The following is a 23,625-nucleotide window of genomic DNA, read 5'->3' as shown; positions in this document are numbered from 1 at the left end:
GATGACTCGCAGTTCGCAACAATAAACACGTCACTTGCCTCGTTAATCAATGACGCACCTAAAGCGCCGGTTACATGAACCACGGTTAAACGACGGTTCAGTTATTTTATGTTTTTTGCTTTATTAGAGTAGAAGTGGATAGCAATATGTTTTTTTTTTATATTCGTACCTATCGAGTAATTTGTATAACCTGAAAGAAAGGCATACTACTTCTTATTTTCACGATAAAAATTAATAAGTCAATAATTTATTGTTGTTGATTCCTTAAATTTTAAAGAATGTTGTATGAAATAATACAACATAAAGCATTGTATTTGGATACAAAATTCTAATTCTATTATTATATCTCTCTAGTAGTGAACATAATATCTTCAATTAATTAAATTAATTATTTCCACTCATATACTACAGAATACATTATTACCTACACTTAAAATAGCCACTATTTAATCCGTCGTTTAACTAACAATAAACCTCCCGTTTAAACTACGAACCCTTAAATTGATTTCGTCCGTTTTAAAAGACATAGTATTTACACACATGCTGGCGCTGTTATGGCAGACCTAAGCTTCGCTAATCGGTATATTGGGAAGAGACTAGCTATGTCCTTCGCGTACATGCAGGTTTTTTTACCAAAGCCATGTACAGTCGCGAATGGTGACCATTTGAAAATTGCAAAAAACGGATCTCTTGACTCTTTTGATAAAATTGATAATATCTGTAAGTATTTTGGCTATTTTGCTTATAATGTTATATTATTAGTTAGAATACGATTGTAAGTATAGTATTTTGACATAATTTTGACATATTTTACAATATTTGGTATACAAATATTCGTTTATATACGATGTCCCATAAAACGGACGTTGACAACTTGGAGTATATACTAGGGTATTCTTCACATGTCCTATGTAACGGACGTTGCCAATAAGGCCCTCCATTTTCAACGGAATAATTTTGATATATTTTTCTCTATTTTTATTATATTTTACAGGAGCATGACTTGGCAATCAATAAAAAATTCCCTCACTACCTCTGGCGGAAGCTGAAGAGTCTGGCGTTGAGTTGAGATGTCGATTTCGAAGGAAATGTAGACCTACAGGAGTGATTTCACTATGATAACAGTGTCAATCATTTACCCCCAGCACCATACCTTCGGAATTATACGACATATTGATTTGAGACACAATGAAGATTCAAAAAGTCAGAATTTTTACCATCAACAAAATATTATTGCTGCAGAATTACAGCCATTACATGAGGTGTGAGATGAATCTTCCCTACTTCTCAGTAGTTCTTCAGCCACAGCATCATGTTACTTACCAGAAATACCACCCAATGTTTGAAAATTTAAATAATATAATACCTTACAAATTAAAAAACAGGCAGACAATGGATATAATATATGCCAAAGAATCCAAAAAAAGCGATTTAAATTTCCTGTTCGTTTTGGTACTTCAGGCATGGTATACGACTTCTTTGCATACGATGAAGCAAACACATTTCAAACTGTACAATTTAGTGAATGGGAAGAGGACTTTCTTGGTGTATTAGATAAGTTCTCAGGCTATGTAATACTATTTCTATTCCAATTCTTAGCATATTCTTAGGCTGTGATTTTTAGTACTGTCGTTTTTTAAAATCCATTATTTTTAACGATATCGTTAAAGTTTTAACCAACATTTTAAGACAGACGTTTGAAAAGCTTATTCTAGATCCTCCATAATTATAATTTGATAATAATTTTGAATTACAGAGTTGAAAATGTGCATTGTAGTCATGTACCACGGTTGCAGGAATAATGTACAATGTCCGTTATATGTGACGGTTCGAACATGTACATATAATTGGCAATGTCCGTTTTATGTGACATAGTGAAAACAATAGAAAAAATTAAAATTTTTAATTTTTTTTTTCATTTTCCTCTTTTCTATCCTAATTCCAATACGTCCTCCAAATTTGGACATTATAAACACAAGTTATCTAGGGGTGACAATTTAAGGGTTAAGCACGGTGACACTGCGTTTCCCAAAACAATACGCTACCTTGACATGACACAAGGTAAGGGGGGAAGGCATGAGGAGGGGGGAGGGGTAGGTAATAATTAATTACAGTTGGAGTGGCAGGTGCACAATGAGTGTGACGAAGCAGGTTTTTTATCCCGAAAATGTAGGGTAGATAGAAAATAATTTTCTACGAAGGTATTTTGTAAGGTAATCTATCAATAGAGATGTAATCTATTTTGGACAAAATTAACCGCAGTTAAAGCTAATGATAGTATATGTTTATCTATATTTTTATAGGCAATTTTTATTACTTTCGGGGGAAATTATGGCATTGAGATAAAGCAATAAATAAAATCATTTTGTTTGAATTATTATATTAATTTTCACCACGAATAACCACTCATTATATTTTTTGTTCACAAAAGCTATTCACAATAACAGTATTTATCAGCTAGTAAATAGATAAGATATATAGCTCTCCAATCTACGGCATTCAGACATCAGTGTGTTGGCGCGCACCTGAAAATCCGCATTAATTCGCATCCGGCCGCATGCATTCGGACACGAACAATACACAAATAAGATTAACGAAATCATCATCTAAAATGAACCCTACACGTATGACATAGAGTCCAGTTTCAAATGACACCGCTTAAAGAATTAAAAACAATTCCTGTTTAATGAAATTTGACAGCTGCTTGAAATTACGTCTTACACCATGGAAATACGGTAGATATTCAAATGCAAATATGAAAACAGTAAGTACTGACCAGTCAGATCATTGTTTTGTAAATGGAATATAATTCAAAATGTCACCTGGAGCGAATTGATAGGCAAAAGCTATCTTTATTGGAACGCAATAAAGTCGTGTTTTGAACGAGTATTTAGTACGGTTTAATGTGGTCTGATTGGGTCGTTATGGGAATTTGTGTTTTAAGTGATTGCGATAGGTTTGGTATTTGATTGGTATGAGTGTATAGGATAATGAGCGGATAGAGGCAACAGTGCGGAAGGCTCGACAAGCGATTCCGTACATATGGCAACTTTCCGTCACCGATTTTGCGGTTTCGACGTGTGTAAGTGATAACTGGATTTCACCGGATTTATTTAATACCTGCTGGACGGACTTAAAGATACATTTGTGTTACATGGAAAATGGTTTAATATTATGATGTAATATGTGAGTATGTCGAAGAGTTTATGTGAATGAGCCCTTTCACTTTCTTTACCTATATGGGCTTTAACTATGGCATGGTATCTATATATAATACCTATATAAAACTCAAAGGTGACTGATATAGTGATCTATCAACGCACAGCCCAAACCACTGGACGTAGGTATCGGGCTGAAAGGCATGCAGGTAGATGTCATAACGTAGAAAGGATTTTAGAAAATTCATCCCCTAAAGGGGTAAAATAGGGGATGAAAACTTATACCATGAAAATTTATCTTTTCCACGCAAGCGAAGCTGCGGGCAACAGTTAGTTGATTTATAATTATTAATGAGGTGTTAAAATTGTCTGAATTTAAGACAAGATAGAGTCAATTAAATGTGGTTGTTTTTATGATTGTGTAAAATTATTATGTCGTAAATTATTTTAACTCATGCTTTTTATGCAGCTAATCACACAGCTAATGACGTTTTTCCTCATTTTTATGAAACGAGGCTTTGCGCCATTCAAGTGCGTGTTGGTAAATAACATATTATATAGTCGAAAAACGTAAAAAAAGTATACATGCAATAAATATATTTGAAAATAAAATAAAGGAAGGCCTGGCGTGAAACCGGAAGGAAGAGAGCATAAGTCAGAGCTTGGAGTCACGTGGCTCTTCGTAAAATAGTACGAGGGAAAGAAATCTGATTATTTTATTTGTTTTTTTAATTTTGTGCGATATAAACATTGAATTATTTATTTAAAGTAACTACTAAAACAACAAACATTTAATTATTTATTAGGTACCTACCTAATTCTTTATTACTGTACAATAAATACAATTTAACCTAAGAATACATTTAAATAATTGGCGGTCTTAACGCCATGCAGCGATTTCTTCCAGAGAACAAGACGTACGGATAAACATTATATTTCATCAAGTAGTTTTTTTTTATTATTAAAATTAATAAGTATAGGTAATTATTTAATAATGTCAATATTGCATCAAAAGACGCTGTTGTATTATTATAGTATCAAACTCTACCCTATAATAATCCCCTTGGTCTTCATATTACACAAAAACTAACATATGTTCTGTATTAACATAATATTATGTACCTACTTAATAAAACAAATAACTAGGTATCAATCATTCATTTAATAGGTGCGAACTATCTGGCCGCACTCACACCGTCGCGTCGATTGATATATTTGACTATTAGGTACGCTTCCGTGTGACTGGGTGCCGACAACGTGTAGTTTCTTTGTATTCTATGAAATGATATTTTAATATGAGGAAATATAATTTATCGTGTAGATGAGACACACGAAATTATGTGTGAGATAAATAAAAAAGCGAGTGTGACGAGCTCACGTGTCAGAAGTGAAACTTTTTCGGTAAGATTCATAGATACCTACCAAAACCGGCGCCTTACTCCATGACGTTACTGTATTAGGACGGACACGACCTTAAAATTTTACTCTCAACGCGCCTAAAGAAGTTTCACTTCAAAAAATAGGTATATCAATTTAGGTAATTATTATCTATACAATATAGTAATTCATAGGTACTTAAGTGTATAAATAATTGACCACTTGTCTTTTTTTAACCAACTTCAAAAAAAAGGAGGAGGTTTTCAATTCGGCCGGTATAATTTTTTTTTGTATGTATGTACACCGATTACTCCGAGGTTTCTGAACCGATTTAGGTACGTGATTCTTTTTTTATTCGATGCCGCGATGCGGGATGGTGTTGAATTGGTCCCATAAAAATTTTATTCGGATAGGCCCAGTAGTTTTTATTTTATGAACATTTTTGTCTGTACTCGATGACTTAATTGAAATGTAGCAAATAACTTTGATTCACTTCCCGGTTACCAATTGAGCTGAAATTTTGCATAAGTATGTAAATTGGATAGCGATGAAACATTATCATGACATAGAGCTGATTTGATGATGGAATCGGAAGGTGGCCATAGGAACTCAGTAATATATTGACTCAACTTTATCGAGATTGAGCTCGTTTGATTCTTGTTGAAAAACACACTAAAAAGTATTAAATAAAAATAACTGCGTTAAAAACAACCGACTTCAAAAACGGAAAAGTAATAAATAAAACAGATTTGATATTATTAATAACTACATATTACATATTTAGATGTGCTATTTATTAAATAGGTTTGACGCAGTTATTTTTATTATTTAACATTATTTCTAATATTTAATCTAATATTTCGGTACACAACAAATGACATTATTTAATGACATGATACAGTGATACTTTGCCCCGTTATGACGTGAGCAGCGACTGTAAAAATCACTTACACCCCATCTCAAGCATCCCCTATTTTATTCGACAATGACATTAAGCTTCAGATATTATGCATTCGTCTATAAAGTTATGTGAATTGTGATAAATGTACGGATTTATTGGTTAAGGTATGACAACCGTTGTTACGTTCGTTTTAAAAGAAGAGGTGACTAAAGTTGTAATCAGGAGGTTCTGGGTTTGATTAGCAGATAAGCAGACTCTAGGTAATGTAAAAGGCTTATTTATGCGGAGCATAGACTAATGTAAAAAGTATAAAGTAGTAAGAAGTGAGTATATAAAACAAATGAAACATCCACGAACTGCACGACTTTCAACTAAGATACCCCTATTAAATGAAGACAAGTCCTATAATTATTATTTAACCCGCAATTAGATAACTAAAACACTACCCCATTTAAACATCCATAAATAGTTTCTCCCTTACAAAAACATAACTTTATTCCGGCCGACAATAATAACTAGTAAGAAATATGATAGCCATAAAAAGCGTACAATTCGGTTAATTCCTTGCCCTCAGTAACATATCTTAACCGCATTTGGCAACTCTTGGACGACATTCATTTGTTAGCGACATTTGCGTATCAAAAAATTGTATTGTTTGATTAGCATAGCACATCCTTGGTGGTGTAGAGTTGAGAATGTTTAGATCTGGACAATACTACATTCAACAATGCGAAGATTTAAACAAACGAGTGGTATCTCTTGAAAGCGAGAAGGCTAAAAGCGAAGATTATATAAAAAAATTGGAGAGCAAACTGGAGGAGTCGGATCGTTACAATCGAAGCACATGCCTGGAAATAAGGGGAATACCTGCGAAGCCCCGCGAATCTAAACATGAACTTTGTTCTCTTGTAGAGAAACTACATTCTAAATTACGAGTCGAATACCAACAAAACGCTTTAAAAGATGTGTATCGGATAAGGGGTAAATCAGCTACTGATAGACCCTTAATCATTGAATATTGTTCGACTATTACGAAAGCTAATATACTACATGCAAGTAAAAAATATAACGCGTCAAATACAACCGACCGGCTCAACACTACTCATTTAGGCCTGGGTGAGAATAGTTATGTATACGTCTCAGAATATCTAACTCCAAGGGCAAGACGGTTATACTTTTTGGCTCGGGATTTAGCAAAAACAAATAAATATGATTTCTGCTGGACCACGAATGGCCGGGTCTTTATCAGGAAAAGTGAAGGTTCGCCTCCTATAATGATTAATAGTGAGCAGCAACTCGTCGACCTGAAACAAAAAAACGGGTTAACAAATACAGTGTAAAAATGTTTCTGTGCAAGATAATGTATAATTATTGTTGTTTATTATTTACTTATGTGTACTACTCAATATCTTTTATGTTGTTAAAAATACTCCTGTTGTATAAATGTACACTAAAAAAACGTTTATACTTCATATATCTAATACCTCATAACATTCTCTCATACTTCTCACCAACCATACAAACTAACAGCACATTCAATCATCACACACAATATCTATTATTACACGTTATTACTCATTCAAGATTAACCAGCACCTTTCATAATTTCATGTGGCATTATCTGACTTATGTTTTTAAATATGGATAAAAATCAACAAGTTACATTGTGTAAATATATAGACAACCTCATTGTAATGAATGCTAGGAACTGCTTGCCAGAAGAGTGCAAGTCTTTTGTCACTTTAACGAAGAATTCTTTCAATATTCTAACGTTAAATATTAGAAGTATTAATAAAAATTATCCAGCTCTCGAAGTTCTTATACACAGATTAGACATACAATATGATATCATAATCCTAACAGAGTGTTGGATAGACAATGAGAAGCCTTATCCGAAAATGAACAATTATAGCACATCGTCTACTAAAAATTGTCTAAATCAAAATGGAGGCATAATTGTTTACTCAAAAAGAGGTCTGGATATATCTATTAAAGAGCCAAAATTTCAAGACGCAAACTGTCTTCTTTTGAATGTGGGAAATGAAATCGCTATTGTGGCCCTTTACAGATCACCATCCATTTCTGGAATAGATCCTTTTCTGCACTCGTTGGATTCAGTCCTTACTACGGTCGCTAAATACAACACTGTCTCGGTTATAGGAGATATAAATATTGACATCCATTCCAATAGTACAGACAAACATTCTACCACATACCTGGATTTACTAGCTAGTCATGGACTTCTAGCTAGTCACACGCTGATAACCCGTGGGAATAGGTGCCTTGATCATGTAATGCTCAAAACAAGGTGTAAATATACCACACTTATTATTGACACTTATGTAACTGACCATAAGCCAGTAATGTTAAATATAATTAAAGAAAAATCTAGTAAATTGAGCTATAGTAGAACTTTAACTAAAATTGACGTAGTAAAATTATGCAATGATTTAAAGGCTGCCGACTTCAGTGAGGTTCTCGAAGCAATGGATGTAAATCTGGCGACAGATATTTTATATAATAAGTTAATTAACCTTATGAAATATTGTTCAAAGACCTTTAAAATATCAGGTAAGCAACGAATACTAAAACCGTGGATTACTCCTGGAATTCTCCGTTGCATAAAGACGCGAGACAATATGCACATAAGACTGAAAGACGTTCCTAATAACCTTATTCTAAGGACTACTTACCTACGTTATAGAAACTTCTGTACGAAATTATTAAAAAATTTGAAAAAAGATTATTACAAAGCTGAACTTTTAAAACATCAAAACAACGTTAAAAAAACGTGGCAGGCAATAAAAAAAGTCACTAATACTGAAAGAGATGAAAATAAAAATGTGGGCTTAATTAAAGTAAAGGATAACCCAACTTGTTCTATCAACTTTATAAATGATTACTTTGTTAGCGTGGGAAAGACTCTAGCTGAAAAAATTAAATCCACAGCTATGACAACTAACATAAACCATACTCTTTCACAAACTAATTCCATTGTCATGTTAGAAACAGACCCAGACGAAATACTTGGAATAATTAAAAATTTAAAGAGTGATAGTGCTCCGGGATATGATGGGATCACAGCGGAAATCATTAAGAGCTCGGCTACTGTGCTTGTGCCCGTCATAACTCACATCTGCAACCGAAGTCTCACAACAGGGGTTTTTCCTGATGCTTTTAAAACGTCTATAATTGTTCCTATTCATAAGGGTGGGTGCAGCGATAGTGTCGAAAACTACAGGCCCATCTCTATTCTCCCGGTGTTATCCAAAGTGCTTGAAAAAGTAATAAACAAACGACTAATGAGTTTTCTTGAAAAATACCAAATTCTATCCGCATCGCAATATGGTTTTAGGGAGGGCCGATCAACTGAAAATGCAGTATCTAATATCTCAGAATACATTGTTAATAACTTAGACAAACGAAATAAAGTAGTTGGAGTTTTTCTGGATTTGGCAAAGGCCTTCGATACAGTTTCCATACCCACCCTTGTTGAAAAACTAGAGAAAGTAGGTATCAGGGAAAATGCACTATCTTTGTTAAAAGATTATCTCACAAACAGGAAACAAAAAACTAAAATTGGTGACTATATAAGTGAAAACCGGGAAGTTAGCTATGGTGTACCGCAGGGCAGTGTACTCGGACCGAGTCTTTTTCTGGTCTACGTTAATGACCTCTTTAATATCTCCTTGAAGCAAGGTAAAATATTCTCCTATGCTGACGACACTGCTCTAATATTCACTGGGAACAGTTGGCAGGAAGCTCAGTCAAATGCTGAGGAAGGATTAAAACTAGTAATTACTTGGCTTCAGAAAAATAAGCTCTCACTTAATATAGCAAAGACCAAGTATATACTTTTCTCCCAAACGCGTAATCGTCCTGAGCAAATTTCATTAAAAGCGCATCTGAGCTGCCATATTTCTTCCTGTGCATGTCCTGAACTGGAACGCGTCACCTCCATCAAGTACTTAGGAATTATCCTAGACAGCAGACTTTGCTGGAAACCTCACATTGAGTATCAAAGTAAGCGAATTCGAAAGCTCATTTATGTTTTTAAAAATCTCCGAGAAGTCGCAGATCGTGACCTAATAATTAAAGTCTACAATGCACTCTGTAAGCCACTACTAACTTATTGCTGTAGATCTTGGGGAGGTGCTCCAAGTACCAACATGTTAATACTGGAACGGGCTCAACGAGCGGTATTGAAAGTCGCTACTTCCAGGCCTTTTTATTTTGGTACATCAGAATTATTCGCTGAATGTGGGGTACTATCTGTAAGACAACTCTTTATTCAAAAAATTCTCATTAATCAGCACCGATTAATCAGCTCTAATCCTATAGGTAAAAGAAGGAAAGATAAAGTATTCTCTCAGCCCAAAACAAGCACTAAACTTGCTCAACGCCAGCAAACATTTCTTGGACCTCTCATATACAATAGAATGGCCAAAGATATTGGAGCTCTGCCTTCTATGTCCATAAGAGATGCCAACAGTGCCATACGAAACTGGTTGATAGGGCATGATTATGAAGCAATAGAGCAAATGCTTAAAGTTATTGTCTGAACCATTTTACTTTCTCAGTCTTGCCACAAATCACACGCACACACACACACACACACACACACTCGCACACGCACACACGCGAACACACACACACATTCACACATAGTTACACACTTATAAATAAAGGCGTTAATATAGGCGCAGATTTCATTTAGTATATAAATTAATAAATAAAAATAAAATATTGTAAATTTAATCTTAATAAAATCCGTTATGTATAAATAATTTAAAATTATATAATGAGTACGTACCTTTTGTAATATTTAGGAAGGGTTGCAGGCCTACAATACAAGCTGCCTTAGTGTAGGCCTGCAGTTCATATTATCTTTGTTAATCATCTGGTACAATGCATATCTATGTCCTTGTATTTTGAATGTTTAATAATTAATTAAGATAATGATAAAAATAAAAAAAAAAAAAAAAAAAAAAAAAAAAAAAAAAAATATATAATATATTGATAACATAAAAATATTAAAAATATTATCTGTTCTTTAAAGTATTTTATCTGAGGAATCATTTGCCAATATACACTAGAAAACGCGTATTCCTACAGGTAAATATAAATACAGAAAACATGTTGATGATGACATGGCAGAAATCCATGGCTTAATAGGATATTTTAAGGTTTAAAAAGCCTTATAAAATTCTCAAATACTATAAAATATTACAATAAAATAATAAGCATTACCGAGTACCAACGTCTTCTCTATGCAAAATAACTCTTCAACCTAGACCTATATAATATTATGTTCATCTATATATTTATATAATTTTATGTAGCTCCAAACAAAAAACGCCAGAAACGTGACGTGGGTACAAGTTGCTGGTGAGCATATAATCCTGATGAAATAGTTTCAATATTGTTTACTCCAATCACAATATACTAATAAATATATGGGTACCCTATATAGAGTCGCAATTTATTTTTCTTTATAAATTATCAATGTTAATATTCCATTTAATTTTAGAATATAGACCATTAGTACAATGTTTGAACGTTTAATTTGTTAAAATTGAAATCATAAGTAGGTACCTACATATTATCCGATCTTATCATATATAAATTGATTGATATATTATAAATTGAAACGAAAAAAGTTCTGCTTCCTTTCTGGTGTCAGGGATAGATGCTTATCACATATTTATGAATTGATTATTACAATAAATTAATAGAGTCTGTACTATCAAGTCGACTCCGTGAATCGAACCGACTCTATATAAATTAGTAACTTAGTCCAAAAATATTCTAATAATTTCAATAAAAATATAAGAGCCATAATATTTTTATATCAAAGTCCGAACCTAGGCATTCGCTACAATCAGGTTATCTATTTACATACATAATAAAAAAACTCATAACAGAGGGGTTGTCCGTCCACTATTAACTTATGAAAATAAGCTACAATAACACTTTGTTTATTTTGTGTTATGCTTTGCTACGAGAATTTGCGATGGACGGAAGATTTCCACTGCGCTTCTCAAACTTTTATGAACCAGGTTATAAAAATAAATATTATTATAAAAATTAAAGGTTCGATACAAAATTAAAGGTTACTTGTTCGATAAATATTAAATTCTATTTATCGAACAAGTAGATAACTGCGTTAAAAACAACCGACTCCAAACTTGCACTTGCAACATTTACAAATACAGACAAAAATGCCCATGAAATAAAAACTACTAGGCCTATTCGAATAAAATTTTTTATGGGACCAATTCGACACCATCCCGCATCGAACAAAAAAGAATCACGTAATTATCGGTTCAGTAACCTCGGAGTAATCGGTGTACATAATATATAAAAAAAAACATACCGGCCGAATTGATAACCTCCTCCTTTTTTTGAAGTCAGTTAAAAATCTACTGCCACTTAAATTAAATGAAGTATTAAGTAAACGACATCAGACGATGAAAAGTTTAATGTACCTATATTTCAAGATTGAAAAAGGAAAACCGTCTTACAGACTGGATCTGTAAAAATCTACTCTATCTTTATGAGAGATGAGAGATGATTAATATTGTTCTTATTTTACCTAAGAACTTTTTTAAATTACCTTAAATAACGATATCATGAATTAAAAACAACAACAGCTGTGCCATTTTAGAAATACCCATTAAAAATCTAACAATAATAACAAAAAATCGTAAATGTATTGAAGAATTAATGCAGGAAGCATTGGAAATCAAAAGCAACATGAAAATCACCATCAGCCCATCTTATTATTACTACATCAATCCTACACCTAAGAAACAAAATCACTATATAAACCTCAAACTTTGAGAACCCGTCCTTCATATTTTCAAATAAGAAATACGAGTGGACGCTGGGCGCCGCCCGCTCGCCCTGGACGATTGTTGTCAATATAAACACACTGACATTACTCTTACTTATCATACATAACATATTTTCTGGAATGTACCTTGTTATCGATTTTTTATATGCGAACGATGTAATTGTGTATAGATAGTGTCGTCAATTTTAGATAGAGAAAGAGTTAAGAAGAAATTCTTCAGCACTTTCAAAATCTTTATGTAATAATTCATTAATTGAAATTTGTAATCACTATGTATACTATGTCGATAGGTATTTACTAAATACTGTGTTGTATTGTAGGTAACTGCTGAATTACTGATAAAGTTATTTACAAGACTTTAATAGCAATGATATTATACATTTATTTAAACATCATTATACCTATATATTTAAATCATGGCACAAACAAATGACAATATTAGTAGCATCAGAAGTTTTAGAAACTTTTATAGCTGTTATTTTACTAGATCCAAACTTTCGACTCTCCTATTATCAATACAGTAAATAGATTTGCAAAAAGCCACAAACAACAAAACAACTTCATCCCAACATAACACGTACAGGTTGCAAAATTAATCAACAAAAAACATAATGAAATAGCAATAAACAAGGCGATAAAATATGAATGCTCAGCCTGAGTTACATGCAATCGTGCACCCTAGCAAATACTCGAATGCCCCAAGTTGCCGTGAAATCCCGATTCACATCATAAAGTACGAAACAATATCTTGACGGGGAACCACCTACAATACCACGATCACAAACAACAACCTTACTCCCCCAGTAATAAGGTTGCATTTCGTATAACCAATTGCACTTGGCTGTGGTAAAAATTCGGCTTTTCCTGAACCATAAAAATATATTGAGCGTTTGTAAACGTAGGCGGCTGTTTGTCACCATTTGCATATAGATGCTTGAGATCTCCAGGAATAACAGGAATCATGGGTTTTGATTGTGAGGTAGAGCAATACATTTATATATTGGGACAAACCGTATAGTAAAGTTGTATTTTTCTGTACTAAATACCTATCATCTGTACGCAATATTGTACACATTAAAGACAGAATTCCTTGACTTCTTATTTAGTTTTATCTAGTATATAACAACATAACTTTAAAACAAAAGCCTACAAGTTTATGCAGTCGCTGGCCCGGACGCTGTCGGCGACAGGGCGGATGTTTCGGACAAACCGACAAGTTGAGCGCGTGATGTTATTGTTTTAGTATTTGTTATGCTAGTTTGGTCACAACAACGAGTGACAGTGTGTTCAGTCGGAGAGTAAAAATGATCTATAGTAGTTTACGTAGGTTTACAGGGGACGTTTTTTTTAAACAGACCTGCTGGCTAACGAATCAGACAATTTATGTGAAGCCATATTATGTGTCTAAACATAGCCATTATCAATATCATGGTTCAGGTAGGTACCATTATTTTGTCAATACGTTGAAAAATGTTAATAAAGTCAACTGTTCCTGTTAACAGTTTTTAACGTAGTAGATAATAATAATATATTAACCTGCTTGCAATCGGGATTCGGGGCGCATAGCATTAGTTTCATGTAGTCAAATTTACAGTATAAGCTAGTAATACTATATTAATTTTATATTACACTACACCTCCACATTAAAAGTTCACACTCAAATCTTTAATCTTCACATATCTTAAAACTACAACTTAACATCCCCATCAAATTCTGAAACAAATCAGCCTTATAAAGCCTAGCTCACACGGAGCGTAGCAAAAGGCCCATATCTTAAGCTCCAGCCAACAATAAACGTAATAAAGAGATGAAGTGGAGTCATGTCGCAGCCGTATGAATACAAACGGCGAATTATTGTGACAAACGGACGGCCAGTGTATGCGCTATTTATGTATTTATAACTCATTATATGTTATGCTAAATCGTGGATGAAAATCTAGACTTATCAGAAAAATATGTAAGAAAACATGGAGAAATTTTAATCTCCTACATTAGTGAGTTTACGTATATTAATATTTCACTGCTTTTATTGATAAAGAAAAAACATTATATTGGAGCGAGAATCATCCAGCAAGAATTAGAATGAAAGATTGGATCTAAGAAATCTGCTCTTAATTTCAAATATAATTATTTATCTAAAATGATAACAAAATGCGTAGTATTGAGTGGCATATCTTCTCAACCAACTCCAAATCAATCAAACTTGATTCAAACATTATAGTTGTTATCCATCTACCAAAGCCGCCCAAATCCAGCGAAATCGAAAAAAAGCAATTTTTTAAAGGTGCCCCGTTTTCAACGACTGCTTTAAATCAGTGCTCCGTATATTTATTTACTAACACGCGACAATTTACATACAAGAACCAATTCAATTCCATCGCACCGCGTTCCCAGGGATTAAGGCTATATTCCCCCCCTCCCCCACACGCCTCGCCTCCCCTCCCCCTCGAAGACCATTCTCCGCATAATCCTTATGAATCCTGTTTATATTCATCCACCTTAAAGGCCACAATAAAAGTATCTGAATACAAAATACTACGTGATCTCATTATTTGATTGGCTCAGTTAAAATATGAGTGGATTTTGGTCATGTTTATGTAGGTACGCTTAATGTTTTCATTATGCCTTACACCTTTATTTATCACTAACTGTGTCCCGCAGTTTCACCCGCATTACTCCGCTCGTGTTGATGCGCTCGTCTTAGCGTGATGATATTATAGCCTTCCTCGATAAAATATGGGCTATCTAACACCGAAAGAATTTTTCTAATCGGACTAGTAGTTCCTGAGATTAGCGCATTCAAACAAACAAACTCTTCAGGTTTATAATATTAGTATAGATAAATTGCATTTTTCCTTAAGGTTCAGATGGAAACCGCAGAGAAAAAGCGTCTTCTTTCACGCTTTAAAAACAGTCAAAGCAAATAAATCAGGAATCACATAGATAAACGAGTTAAAATCAATATGAGCACATTAAATATAATTCACACGTTCATATCACGATAATATATCGCACACGACACGACGTTTACGACGTACGGTGCGATATCGTATTTTTATTGTCAATAATTATTTTACATGTCTTCCTTCATTGCCACTTTGTTGCGATGTATGAATGTTCTGCCAATATTTCTTTTATTACCTTTTAGCTATTGAAATGGGCTATTTTGAGGGAGTTTCGACGTTTTATTTAACTCTGGAACCGTATCTCAATAGATTATATCGTGGAGATTTTAAGTAATGTTTTATAGCTGAAATACAATAAGAAATATTAAAATTACTAATTAATAACAACAGTGTGGATCATGACGAAAACGTAACTGGATATTACTAGCCTTTGAGGGTGCATAAAAAAAATCTTCTTAGGGCTGATTTTTCAATCCTTGGTTAAAACTTATTCATCGAATAACGTATTAAACTACCATTTCAAAAATGTATTCTAATTGACCGCATATGACAGTTTACAGGTGACATTTTAAAATGTTCGTGTGATACTTTAATGGACGGATAAATTTTAACTAAGGATTGAAAAATCGGCCCTTAATAAGATAAACCACTGTTTCGATATTCCAGACTGGAAGGATCAAGTAGAATTTTTCTTCCTGAACACAAAATACTATTCCAAATCACGTTATTGAAAATTATGAATCAGATACTACTTATATATTTCATAAGATTCCAAAAATCACAGCTTCAGGTAGTTGTACCTACTCTAAAACCTTCCCTTGATTAATTAATAATTAACCAAAATTAAAACCTAAAAAGGAAACCCCCATCTTTGAAATGAAATTAGATCCATCAAATTCAATGATAATTGCACCAATTTAATGACCTATCAGTATCCAATGATTAAGGAATTTTACGCACAATCGTAGCCATCTTAATATTCAATTAGCAGTAATTGAGATGAGGACTGACAGACAGATTAACAGTCCTACATAATTCATTGCGGTAATGTTTCTCAATGGCCGATAACTTTTTTAGAGCGAATGTAATTCTGTGGGGATTGAATTTGTGCGGTTAACGAAACGTTTTATATGGATCATATAGTATTTTATTGTGTTTACCGGTTTTATTTATTTGGAATTAAATTTGTGTTACAGCTTAGGAGATGATAATATTATTTAGATTGAGTATTTGAGGAATACATACATGCAAATTTATTTTTAAAGACTCTACTTTTTAAACAATAATATTTTAAATTATGATAATATTATTATGTCGTATTGCAGTAGTTACTAATTATTTTTGTAAAATATCTCTGTGTGGAATTTTTATGGAGATGTAGTAAAATTGGGTCAGTTTTTAAATATTGCCTCATCAAACGTCTACGAACTATACTGATCCCATTAACAAAAGTAACAGATTTTTACAGAAGGCACAATAATTGTATTATATTTTAGTAAACAAGTCAAAGTACCTATAAATCAAATTGAAGTGTCAGTGTCTAAATTTACAATATTTTTTTTCTAAAACTTCGTCACATCGACCATCCTACAATACCTATATAAATATGGGTGACACTTCTAAATCAATACAATTTCATTTATTTATCACATAGGTAATATTTATAAATACTGTTTATCCCTACCAGTAAGCTGCAAAGCCAGCATCGATCAAAGTTTGGTTACACTAACTTATTTCTAACTTGATCAAGGCGCAATCTATAGCACAGCCCGGGTAACTCACTTAGAGGACGAAACCTGCCTAATGCAATTATTATATATGATCCTGTATCAATGCATTGATAACCAATGGTATTATCTACACTCTTGTCTTGGAAGTTTCTAGAAACTTAGTGCTTGAAGTTATATTCTTACCTTATTGGAAATAATTTTAAATTGTGCACGTACAGTGACTATAAATAATGTAACATTAATTGTTCTTAATTCACATTTTACACAAACACATATTTCAATTCATTTTCTTTCATATTATAAATTGCAAACAAATACAATCACATACCTACCGTAGGTAGCGATACTTTAAATCGACAATTAATTAGCATCTCGCCATGTAAAATAAAATTCAGATGCATTTGAACCGACAAATATTTGAAAACTGTTAAAAAATAAATTTCAACATCGATACAATTCTGAAGATAGTTGTGAATGATCCATAAAATCAGAATAAAATCTGCAAACGAATTCAATGCAGCCACAGTAAGATCATGAACAAACATAACGACATCTAAATACCACTCAACTCATTATGTGCCGATATCTTTCTACAACCTCGAGCACCCACTAAACATCCACGCAAAAATAACCCTTACCATCCACTCAATAGCTTACAAATTGGCACAGATACTCTCCAAGACAAATATTTAATGAGCATAACGTTACCAGGTCCAGAAGGCCGTATGAACGATTCTGTATTGGAATGCAATACGGTAGAGAATCGCTTGCACTTCCTCAAGCTCTCTGGAATGTATTAGTACATTGTAGTGGAGATTGTACAAGGGTAATTAGTCATTAGCGATGTGGGCAGATTGATCAGAGCCGGGTGATTGTTTTATGGTAATTGCTGTAATACATGGCGCTTACAGGTGTTTGTGCTGAACGCCAGATTTACGAGCTACGATTCTGCTCGAGTTTCACCATTGACGTTTCAATGATGAAGTTTTTTTGGGATTCAGGTGGGTGGCCAATACTTATGATATATTTCTGTTGTAAAAAAACGACATTCATAGATACTAATCCAGAAAAATCCTGCAGTTTAAACATGTAGGCATAGCGGCAAAAACATTGTGCAGAGGCCAATATATGATATAAATAAAACAGAACTACTCACATACTCTCAATGTTTTGTCAAAGATACGCTTGTGTTTTCAGATGTGAATAATAAAATATGTCAAAGCGGCAATAAAGCTAGCAATCAATAGTCTCCAGCTACCTAGATATGATTGGTCCATTTCAGTGTGATTAATGACGTCATAAAACCAATTGGCTTAACGACTGTTCGTGTTGAGGTGTGTTTTTACGAGCCTGCTAATGGCGATTGATATTGACACAGTTGACAGTTTGCCTTGAAATTTGTGGGTACCTTGTTTGGTAAGTATATTTTATATTATTTGTAACAACTCTGGGGAATATTATGTAAATTCACTTTTGTTACATAATACATAAATCGTGATCGATGGAGGTAGAAATGATCAATTCAAATTTTTTATAGAGCGATATTCAATGATAAAATAAGGCAACTCAGGTTTGGGAATATCCACATTTTATGGTGAAAGTTCATACATTGAATGCAAGTTAAAATTTTACTCAAATATAACTAATGGTAATGGTTTTCATTATTTTCAGATTCGTAGTTATAAAAATTCGTCAGATTGTAGAAACTGGACATAAAAATGACTTCGTCCTCCCATCCATTTTCTCTATATTTGTTACATAGCAGATTCTGCTAAGAAATGATTTACTGATGAGCTCTAAGTTAATAAGCGAATCCAGAAATAGACAACAGTCCATCTGACGCAACATAATGTCCGATAAAGTGGGCCCAACTAATCGTTAATTACTATCCTATAACTAACATGACGGCGACAAGGAGGCGCCCGATTTAACTGTATTTTAATGGTGTTAGGCCCTCTTTTCTTAAGTATCTATAAAGTCCATAGCCCCCCTTTATGTTGTAAGGGCAGACGCATTATTGTAATTGTTTTTGTTATAGGTAAATACTTGAATCTTGATAGGACTCTATGACAATTAGGAGTTCAACATTTAATATTTTAATATCATCAGACCACTCAAGACCATCTAACACTAGCCTAGTACTAGACCATCTAATCTTAGTTATTCCTCATACAAAATTTCAGTCACTAATTTGTCTTTAATTTTTTCTGAAGTAAAAACATTTAAAAACTTACACGGAATAACTTACCTATATTACGACATAAAATTACTCTTGTACACGCGCCGTAAATATTAAGGCTTGATCAAAATGCACCATCACGGTCAGTTTTTTGCGGAACCCTAAAACTATACAGAGGTAATCCCGGATAAGCCGTATTGATAACCATCGTGTCCGTCCGTTTGTCACGGACCAGGGGGCAAGAAAACACCTACGTTGGACTTGTTTTTTGGAAAAACAACAATATACTGTGATTGCAGATTTAGGTGAACTAATGACGTTATTCCATGTTTTTCGTTTGTGTCCATTTTCTGATGAACTAATAAAATTATAATTTTTACTATTAAAAAAAGTAAATGAACTTGTTATTTCTGGTAATTATTAAATAACACAAGTCCGAAATGAAATGTTTGTAGGTAGGTACATCATCAACTTGCTTATTTCTGTAAATTACTTATTAAAACCATTGAGATAATATGAATATGGAGCAGACACCACGAACAAAATCTGTGCGCCAAGCGCGGCGGCGCGGGGCGCGCGAATGGCGGCTAGACAGTCATAGATTATGCGATGTCACTGACTCACCGCTATAGAGGCGACACTTTGTTTCATTCTGTCTATTTTATTGGGTGCCACTCATTACATGCATGTTGACTTGAAATTTTCTTTGTACTTACTTAATATTTATTTTAGGTATAAACTGACTTTACTTAATTTTAATTGTTATTTTTTATATTTAATTTTTCTGTGATTTTATGTATGTTTCTTTGATTATTATTATTTGTGATATGTCAATTTTATATTTTATGATTGTGATTTATATTTCATATTATGTGTATTAGTGATTTTTGTGGGTCTTTGTTACTCTTAAATAAAGAATTTATTATATTATTATTATTTACTACGCGGGGCTAACAATATCTGGCATATAATATAGGATGATGTAAATAGTGACGTCATATGGTATAATTTAATTTTTTTCGCGTTTTAGGTTCAGTCAGGGCTATGGGAAGTTTCATTCCTTACAAAGTGAGCCTTTTTTAGAAAAAAATAAAATAAAAGCCGTTTATTTTTTTTTCCTCAGAACATGTTCCCGGCTCAGAAATTGCTTGTATTGCCAATACTATTGTAGCACACCTTCGGCTAAAATAAATAAAATAATAATAATGTTAGTGATGGCTAAAATAATATTTTATTTGTTATACAAATCCGTAAAATTTTATTATTATTACTAACATCAATACAAGGAACAGCAGACTTCTTTAGAAAACGCCTTCCCGCTTTTGTGGTATATTTATCCTCATCGCGAAAATGCAATGAACAGACGCAAGTTCTATCGGATGGTAACCAGGTTTCTTCACTGCGGTTGTTTTGGACAAATTTTACCCATTTTTCCCTTTCTTCACGGCCCAGACATGGAAACCTTGAATAGAAAAAATATTAAATTTTACTTATCTCTGAACTAGAGGTCGGCCCCGGCTTCGCCCCATATTTCGCAATAAAAAGTAGCCTATGTTCTTTCTCAGGGTCTAAAGATTGTCTGTGCCAAATTTCATCAAAATCGGTCCAGTAGTTTATGAGCCTATTCATTACAATCAAACAAACAAAGTTTTCCTCTTTAAAATATTAGTGCAGATAAATAAATAATAATTCAATTATACCTACGCTCCAGTCAGTAGCTTATACAATATCAATTTAAAACTTGATTAAAATCAATTAACAAAAAAAAATTGGTGATTAAGTAATTGATTTTCATATATCATGATTTTATGCTTTTCTAAATATGTAAAATTATTATTTTATACTATAAAAATATACGCCAGCAAATATTACTAACAACACTTATTTCATGCCCAATGTCATATCTTAAATTTTTAATCTATGACAAAATGTCGCCCGCCAAAAATTTTGCTCTAACTAAGTTTTAAAAATTATTATCTAGTTACTTACTGATGAAAAGTTATTCCTTTGCACTTTTCCGTATTATTTGTATTATTTGTGCAATATCGTAACACACACGTAGGCATATTTGATGCGTTTCACTTTAAAACAAATAAAAAATGAGCGTGACGTTCGCGCCAATGAGCGGAGCAAGCGACTGAGTGCAGTTACGCCAGATGACGTATGTTGAGCGGAACATATGTGATGTAGGCGGTATCGTCTCCATATTCATATTATCTCAATGATTAAAACACAGCTTTAATAACAAAATTCATAAATCGTGCTCCATTAAAATATATTTTCTAAAAAATTTTAAACGACATAATAAACACTATTCTAACTCTCAATACTATTCATAATATCAAATTCAAATATTATGACTGTAAAATCTCATTTAATGCAATATGGCTCACAAAACTAAATAGTTCGGGGTACCAATTTAGCAGATAAATAGCCGGGTTAGACATTTGGAAACTTATATATCCCAGGGCCATTTCAGGTGGAGAAACGCGTAATATATCAAAGTTTACAAGTTGGAGAGGTGCGCGGTATGAGTTATGTCGACCGCATAGCAAACGGTGTAGGTAATAAGCGAAAGCGGAATTTGAACTAAACTGGATGTTAAGTTGCATTTGAAACCATGTTAGAGCATTGTTCTCCACTATCCTTCCTATATATTACGTTAGGTTACATCGCTAAAGCCTAAAATGACTAGGTAGACTTTTGTTGTTCGTTCACACGAAGCACGTAGTAATTATTATCTTTAAACTTATTTTAGATATGTGCTGGTATGTTAAGTTTTATTATATTCCTATTTATTTATTGTTTCCTGTAAAACAAGAATGATCCAATTAATGATTATTCGTTGAAAATTTTTCGGCATTCGGCAAATTATAGAGATTATAGTGGTTTCAACATTTCTTCAAAGTAAGTTTAAATTAAAAGAATTACATATTTTTCTAAAACAAGCTTATATTTGGAAAACAGAGAACATAGTAATATTCAATTAGTAATAATTATACGACGATAAATTGCTAGGTACTTATCGGTAATAATTGGTAGGTATACTTATTGGGTTTGTTATCAATGAATACTTGAGATTAACTTTTTACAGGCAATCTTTATCAGCCCGGAGTTGCCGTTTCCAAACCACGTAACCTGTATAAAATACAGCTAAATAAATTTACAGACCTACCGAATGTACACAATTGTTTCAATATATTTTAAAATTACAACCCCGCTACCGCTCATAACACACACGTCTTTACCCAAAACGCATTTATCGCGTCGCGGACCCGTCGCCGGTAATTGAGTTAGCTAAGCAACAACGGCTCGCTGGAGACGCAAGTTCGCTTTCTTACCTTACCAACTGGATGAATACATTTATACTATTAGGGTAAGCGTACACTTGTGTGAAGGGCTGGTGTACACTTGCAAGTATAATGGTCAAAGTCAAGGCGGGCAAGGCACATAAAAACAGAAAGAAATTTTTATTATAAAAATATCAAATTTTTGTCATTGCTATAACAGCTGCTAAAAATTAGTTATTCTAAAATAATATAGAAATACTAGCGGTCCGCCCCGGCTTCGCCCGTGGTACATGTTTACGTTTTCTCTACATAAGATCCATCCTCGTACTTCAAGGAATATAATAAAAAAAGAATTATCGAAATCGGTTCAGCCGTTCTCGAGTTATGCGCTTACCAACACATTTTGCGATTCATTTTTATATATAAGAAGATTTCTCACAAAGAAAAATAAAAATATGTTTCCGCCCGGGATCGAACCGGGGGCCTTCTGCGTGTTAGGCAGATGTGATAACCGCTACACCACGGAAACCATACCTTCACTCTGATAAATTCAAGTCAGAAGAAAAAAATCTTATATGAAGTGAAAGGTGCGTTTCGTATGCATACAGATACTCGACATCTCGGTATATAGATTCGCAGGGCTGCAATGCTGATGTAAAATATTTTTACATAATTTATACTTCTTGAACCACTCTAAAAAACGCATCAAATTTAAACATTTATTTATTCAATTAGACTTCTTTTAGAAGCACTTTCGAATCGGCAATACATATTTTTAACAATTACCATCAAAATCTGTTAGATAGTTTTAAAGATCTAAGCATACATACAGAGTACAGACAGACAGCGGGCAACTTTATACTAGATATGTAGCGAATATCCTTGTAGGTACATTAACACTTAACCCTCAACTTGGCACATCATAAAACGAGCATCAGACGCTCAGGTCGGTCGTTAAGACCAATTAACTCTGTAGGTGCTCTAAGCATGACGTATTGGGGTTATCTGAAGATTATATTAATATTGAGGGTTAATTTATTGTTCTTGGTAAATTTGTCTTTAATTATTAAGATTAAGTTTTTTCAAATTGTGTGGTATCGTTAATTAGTTGAATGAATATAAAAACATATATTGTCAAGTAATTTTTTTTTCTGTAAATCTTCAAAACAAGTTTAACATTATTTTAATGATTATTGAATTTAAACAGAATATTATTATTCAACTGATA

At 33.2% G+C, this 23,625-nt stretch overlaps 2 long non-coding RNA genes and 1 other non-coding gene across 3 annotated transcripts; 1 reads left to right on the top strand and 2 right to left on the bottom strand.

The window, feature by feature from the left end:
- The first annotated feature begins 501 nt into the window (after positions 1-501).
- Positions 502-1,906, top strand: LOC123693440. Its single transcript, XR_006751686.1, has 2 exons — positions 502-720; positions 995-1,906. It is a non-coding gene; the product is annotated as an uncharacterized LOC123693440 (long non-coding RNA).
- An 18,418-nt stretch (positions 1,907-20,324) lies between these two features.
- On the bottom strand, positions 20,325-21,155 carry LOC123693157. The gene is made up of 2 exons (XR_006751660.1): positions 21,097-21,155; positions 20,325-20,569 (listed from the first exon to the last, which is right to left on the bottom strand). It is a non-coding gene; the product is annotated as an uncharacterized LOC123693157 (long non-coding RNA).
- A 1,698-nt stretch (positions 21,156-22,853) lies between these two features.
- Trnav-aac lies at positions 22,854-22,926 on the bottom strand. Its single transcript has one exon. It is a non-coding gene; the product is annotated as a tRNA-Val (tRNA).
- Positions 22,927-23,625: the final 699 nt, after the last annotated feature.

The sequence above is a fragment of the Colias croceus genome, chromosome 7 (genome assembly GCF_905220415.1).
Source record: "Colias croceus chromosome 7, ilColCroc2.1".
Taxonomy (NCBI): domain Eukaryota; kingdom Metazoa; phylum Arthropoda; class Insecta; order Lepidoptera; family Pieridae; genus Colias; species Colias croceus.
The sequence above is the reverse complement of the archived record's forward strand: the minus strand, read 5'-3'. Positions and strand labels throughout refer to the sequence as shown.